This window comes from Rattus norvegicus, chromosome 17 (genome assembly GCF_036323735.1).
Source record: "Rattus norvegicus strain BN/NHsdMcwi chromosome 17, GRCr8, whole genome shotgun sequence".
Lineage (NCBI taxonomy): Eukaryota > Metazoa > Chordata > Mammalia > Rodentia > Muridae > Rattus > Rattus norvegicus.
The window spans coordinates 67,870,629-67,877,233 of NC_086035.1; the positions used below are offsets into that span (position 1 = coordinate 67,870,629).

Below are 6,605 nucleotides of genomic sequence, written 5' to 3' on the forward strand. Positions count from 1 at the left end.
ATGCTCTGTTTTCAAATAGATACCCAAACCAAGATATTCTAACTTTTATAAATATTTTGACATGTTTATACTCTAAAACATGTATACATTTGAGATTACAACTAATAAGTAATAACACATTATAGCATAATTTAAAGTAAAAATAATTATCACATTTTACCAGTATGGGGGATATATATGAAGTAACTCTTCCAGATCAATACAGTTTACCCATTGCAAAGACAAGAGATAAAGAGGTCTAGTCACTTCGAAAGAGAAATGTAAACATCAGCCCACCCACAGATCTGTTGATCTGCAATGCGTCCTTCTTGCAAGATATACTAGGGCCATGACAGCCCAATGCTTGTGGAAGTAGCCAAGCAATATCTGATTTGACTTAGCACCCACTGCATGAGATGGAACCCAAACTTGTTATTGCTTGGGTGAACAAGAATCTGAGACTAGATAACCCAAGGACCTAGGGTAAAACTAAATAACACTGTCAGAAAGTAAAATGTAGCATTAAAATAATGCCAAACCACAATGTGCTATTCTCATAGACCAGTGCCTTTTTTCAGTCAGCAATTGAGAAGCTTCCTCCTGTAGCAGAGGGAAACCAATACAGGGAGTCTGTGTCAGACGTTATGCAGAAAGCGGGAAACCTGGAACACTAAGCCCTAAATGGAAGAAGTGGAGGAGGACACAAGCAAACAAGACCCTGTAAATTAACTTGAGCAACACACATATGAACTCATAGAGCCTGAGGCAGCATACAAAGGGCCTGGATGGGTCTACACCAGATCCTCCTCACATATATTACAGCTTTTAGTTTAGTGATTTTGTGGGATTTCTGACAGCAGAGATGAGTGAGTCTGTTTCTCGTGCCTATTCTTGAACTTTTTTCCTTCTGCTTGTTTGGTCCAATTTCCATGTGTTTGCTTTTGTTTTATTTTACTATATTTTATTATTATCCCTTAGTTGCATTTTTTTAATGAGAGAGAGAGAACAGGTGTGGATCTAGATGGGAGTGGATGTATAAGAATGAGTAGAGGGAATTGAAACTATACTTGGATTTTTGTATGTGGGAAGGAAATCTATTTTCAATAAAAAGGGGGAAAGAAGTCTAGATATTCAACAGAGCCATTAACCTAACCTGGCACAATTATACTGTGTAAAATTCATACTCATTCTTAGCTCATTGGCTAAAAATTAAGTATGTAATATTGGATATAACTCTTCAAGATGTACTATCATACTTTAAAAAATTAATGCACTTTTGAACTTTTTGTAAATCCTGGTTTAATTAAGAAAGTTTTACAGAGGGCTTTCAATGGTGTTTTGACAGAATAGACTCATGATATAAACAAAATATCATTCTAGACTAGAAAAGGTGAACTTTTTGAGAGCTTCAAGAGAGAAACTCTTCAAGATTTTTTGTCAAATGTATTGAAAACCTTATTCTCCTAAATATGTGAACCCTCATTAAACCAGTATGTACAGTGACCCCCACAAAATTACATTTTATAAAAAAGGTAACTATGGGTCACCACAATGATTTGTTTGATCCTATTAAAAATGTCTGTGAGTTATTCTGTGAGAATTAAATGTTCTGGTTAAGCTGATTAACCAGAAGGACTACTGTGCTAGTGTGCCTCATGCTGTGGAGAACAAAATGTTCCCCACTGGAGAGAGACTAAATGTTAAAGGTGAGTGCTTTAGCATCTAAAAGCATCTTGGAAATGTTTCATGTTATTTCAGTATTTTGATGTTTGAGATGCAAGTGCCGATTTTTGATTATCTGTTTGAAACCCCTCTCACAATATGAATGAGATATTGAACAGAAAGAAAGAAAGAAAGAAGAAAGAACGAACAAGTGCAATCTACAGAGTGTTCAAACCCGACATGCTCTCTCAGCAGAAATTATTTATCATTGTGTATTGTTATCTCATGTCCATTGATTGGGCCCAGTGGTTGATGGGTAGTTAAGCATTCCCTCAACCCCACCAAGGGGGTATTCCTTTCTTTGCAAGTGATCAGTCTCTCATCTGCCTACAGAATTGACTTCCTTGTTTTATTATGTGGACTAAGCCTGACTTGAATATTTGAACTTTGAATTCATTTGAAATCAGAATCAACTCTAGAGGAAATTGTGCTGGTGAGACGGCATCTTAGACAAGGTAAAGGGAAACATGTGCTTCATTGCCTTAAATTAGATATTTGTCTGTGAAATGCAGGGACAAACATGGAAATACTTTTCCATGATTCACCTTAAAGTCACCAGAAAATCTGAAAAAGAGAAAGGTCATGATGCTGGTTAATTGGCCATCACCGGCCCCTGGGAAAACAGAAGGCACCAAATACCTTGACATGTTTATCTATTATTGATCCTCCTCCCTCATATCCTCCTTTTCCTGTATCCTTGCTTCGTTGTGTCTTCTCTTCCTGGTTGTTGTAAGATACCCAGTTTCCTCACCATGTACTGCCCACCATGAAGGTCTACCTTGCTACAGCAAGGCCAAATGACAGTATACCCACACCTCTGAAACTGTGAGCTAAAATCCATCTCACCTGCTTCTTATGAGTTGATTTTATTACCTAATAAAATGTCCCCAAACTGATAGGATTCCCTACCCTTTAGCTTTCTTCTACTACCTTCCTCTCTCTGAGTTGTGATCTCATTGTGGTTTTGCTCAACATTCCATTTTGCTTTCCAGTGTTAACCACATCACAATGGTAGTATCTTACCACAGACATCCTTTGTCACCCAGACAGCCCATTACCTGTCTTCAAGTTCCTTTCTTTACATCTGTATCACAAAGAATGGGTACAGGTATGGCTAGCATTTTAATATGTTAAGTATATGTTGTCTGGCAGTATTATATTATAGTCTAGGAGTGCCACTGGTAATTAAGTGTAAAACAGTAGCATATACTTTTAAATTAGAACACATTTCTAGAACCTTCCTCAGAATCACTAACAAAGTGTCTTTATGTTTCAGGCGTCCATCATCTGTGGTAACTGAGAACTGTTCTTGGGATGATGTGAAACATGTTTTCTTGGCAGTGAACTTACGTAGATAGGGAAGCACTTTCTTCAACCTTCTGCTGTCAGGGAAATGATATACAATAATAGAAAATTTACAACAGCTTAAAATTGATAATGTGGTCAAGCATTATTGCTGTGCACAAGGGCAAATTAGGCCTTGGAAATTCCAGTCATCAGATCCTAAATTTCTTGGGATTTATAGTGCCTTTGAGTCAGACTTCTCTGCTGCCCTACGCCCCTCCCCAGTACAGGAAATAAGATTATTTCCTAGTGGACTGCAGCTTCCTGTCTTTTCAGCAGGCATAAGCACAAAATGAGGGGATTTTAAAAACACATGTAGTTTACTCCTTAACTGTTTGTAAATCTCTCTCAAACATATTGTCTTATTTGATCTTCACCAAACCAGTGAGGTGACAAGCCGCCAGCATTCAGCATGTGACAACTCTTGAGATGCAGTCCCACATTTCAACTTCCATATTTAGCCCCCCCTTAAATACATTGCCAAAGCAGTACTTCAGGCCAGGCGAGTGTTATTCACAGTCATTTTCTTCTGCTAGGAAACTTCACATTCTCAATCAGATTGGAAGGGACATGCAAAGTCACTTCAAGAATAAAATATGCCCCAAGCAAAACTCTATCGACCACAGTCTGCTTAAGAGGACTTACCCATGAAGAAGAGGGTGTGTCAATACACATTAGCAGAAGCAGTCAAGTTCATGTGGATTCCATGTTGGAAAATATCATGGGTGTGTGCGATTTGTGTAGACAGATAAACCAGCCAACAAACAAAGCAACAAATAAAGACTCACAAACTTTAGCAATTAAATCTTCAAATTAAATAATAATATGCTCTGAAATCAAGTTTTCCGAATTCACAATTCTAAAGCAAACATCAAACGATTTGATAGTATAACTAGGTTTTGCCAGGCAAACGGTGTGTATATAAACAGCACATGGCTAGGATGATTTTATTCCATTTCACACTTTAATTAACAAATTGCTTCCGTGATCTTTATACTCTGGATCTCGAGGCTGTCAGGATGAAAATCACAGTGCTGGTCCCTTCAGCTGCCCACTCCCCTCTGCCTTTCATCTCTTAGGGTTCTGTCTGAACATTGAATCATTTCAAAAAATGATTAAGTTGCTCAAAGTTTAGAAGCCTGGAGTGGAGGCTAAAAAAATGTTTAACCACCTCATTTTACAAGACATTTAAAGAGGCTCTTAAAGGCAATAGCAAGGGGGAGAGCCTGGCACAAGTTCACAACAGTATGGAGTGTATTTAGAACTACTGCAGATGGGAATGAGAGTTCACTATAGAAACTGGCTTCAAACTCAGAGTCAATAGTTCCAGCTGGAGATTTAGCACAAAGGAGCAGAGTGTAGGCCGTGGACTGCCCCTTAGTAACAGGAGACATTGGGGCATGAAGAGTCCTGACAAACTGCCCTAAAGGCAGACCAAGGGTTAAGGTGGTATATTGACATCTACTGTCTCTATAACAAACTATGCAAGAAACAACTCAAAAAGGCAAATATTTATTTGAATCACGGTTTCTAAAGTTTAATCTGTTTAATATGCTAGAGTCCAAAACAAGACAAAAGATCACAAACGACAAAGGTGGGGAAGCAGAGGCACAATGACAGTGCTCCTGGACAACACAGTTCACATTCACAGGTGGATTTTCTCCTGCATTTAATGCTCTCTGAAACTGTACACACACACACACACACACACACACACACACACACACACACACACGCACACACTCGCACGCACGCACGCACGCATGAACACACGCACGCACGTACGCACGCACGCACGCACGCCCGTGCACGCCTTCACACAGATACTCTGCTATGCTCTTGTCTGTTCAGCATCCCTGCCCTTCAATCAATCATCACAGCCAGACAGGAAGGATGAAGAATGAAGAGCTTGACAAGGTATCAAAGATAAATTTTCTTCCCAAACGATCTAAGCAGAACTCATGGGCTGGACAGGCTAAGGATAAAGATGAAGGTGGATGCCTCTCACTTACTTACACCAGATTTATTGTTGGGACCTAATTCCTTCCATAGAAAACTCAAGAGAAAAGAATTGATCTTGGTCTTGATTTCCGAGGACCCAGTCAATCACGGCCTGAAAAGAATGGAGGAGGATCATGCATCATGGTGTCTCTCTCCCTTTCTATTTTCCTTTTTTTCTGTAGTGGGTTTGGCCTATTGCTGCTAGTATAATAGCGTCAGTTTGGGTTCCCCAAACTGCTTACCATGTCTGCTCTTAGATCTGGGCTCCTGCCACCAGTTGGTTCTGATTAGTAAATAAAAATGCCAACAGCCTCATGTGGTTTGTGAATTTTATCTCGGGTATTCCAAGCTTTTAGGCTAATAGCTGCTTATCAGTGAACGCGTACCGTATTTGTGCTTTTGTGACTGGGTTACCTCACTCAGGATGATATTTTCTAGTTCCATCCATTTGCCTATGAATTTTATAAAGTCATTGTTTTTAATAGCTGAGTAGTAGTCCATTGTGTAAATAAACCACATTTTCTTTATCCATTTCTCTGTTGAAAGACATCTGGGTTCCTTCTAGCTTCTTGCTATTATAAATAAGGCTGGTATGAATATAGAGGAGCATGTATCCTTGTTATGTGTTGGAGCATCATTTGGATATATGCCCAGGAGTGGTATAGCTGGGTCCTCAGGTCGTACTATGTCCAATTTTCTGAGTAACCTCCAGACTGATTTCCAGAGTAATTGTACCAGCTTATAATACCACCAACAATTCACAAATCACATGAAACTCAAAAAGAATGAAGACCAAAGTGTGGATGTTTCAGACCTTCTTAGAAGGGGGAACAAAATTACTCACAGGAGGAAATACTGAGACAAAGTATGGAGCACAAACTGAAAGGCCATGCAGAGACTGCCCCACCTGGGAATATATCCCTTACCGAACCCAGATAATATTGCAGATGCCAAGAAGTGCATGCTGAAAAGAGCTCAGACTGAGATAGCTGTCTCCTGAGAGCCTCTGCCAGAGCCTTACAAATACAGAGGCAGTTGCTCACAGCCAATCACTGAACTGAAAACAGGGTTCCCTATGGAGGAGTTAGAGAAAGTAGCTAAAGGGTTTGTAAACCCATAAGAATATCACAGTATCAAACAATCAGACACCCCCTCCCCCCGAGCTCCCAGGGACTAAACTACCATCCAAAGAATACACAGGGATGTACATATGGCTCTATCCACATATGTAACAGAGGATGGCCTTGTTGAGCATCAATGGTAGGAGAAGCCCTTGGTCTGTGAAGGATCGCTGCTCAGTGTAGGGGAATGTCAGGGCAGGGAGGTGGGAGGGAGTATTTGGGTGGATGGCAGAACACCCTCATAGAAGCAGGGAGAGGGAGGAAGCAATAGCAGATTTCTGGAAGGAAAACTGGGAAAGAGCATGACATTTTAAATGTAAATTTAAAAATGCCAACAGCTAATATCCGGGAAGGACAGACAGAGGCAGGTTTTTGGATTTTCCTGGGTTTGGGACCAGGAGAGAGGATAAGGAAGGAGGAGATCTGCAATGCTGGGTC

At 40.1% G+C, this 6,605-nt stretch overlaps 1 long non-coding RNA gene across 1 annotated transcript; it reads left to right on the forward strand.

The window, feature by feature from the left end:
* Positions 1-2,717: 2,717 nt before the first annotated feature.
* On the forward strand, positions 2,718-3,136 carry LOC134482781 (uncharacterized). Its single transcript, XR_010059327.1, has 2 exons — positions 2,718-2,809; positions 2,978-3,136. It is a non-coding gene; the product is annotated as an uncharacterized LOC134482781 (long non-coding RNA).
* The last annotated feature ends 3,469 nt before the right edge of the window (positions 3,137-6,605 follow it).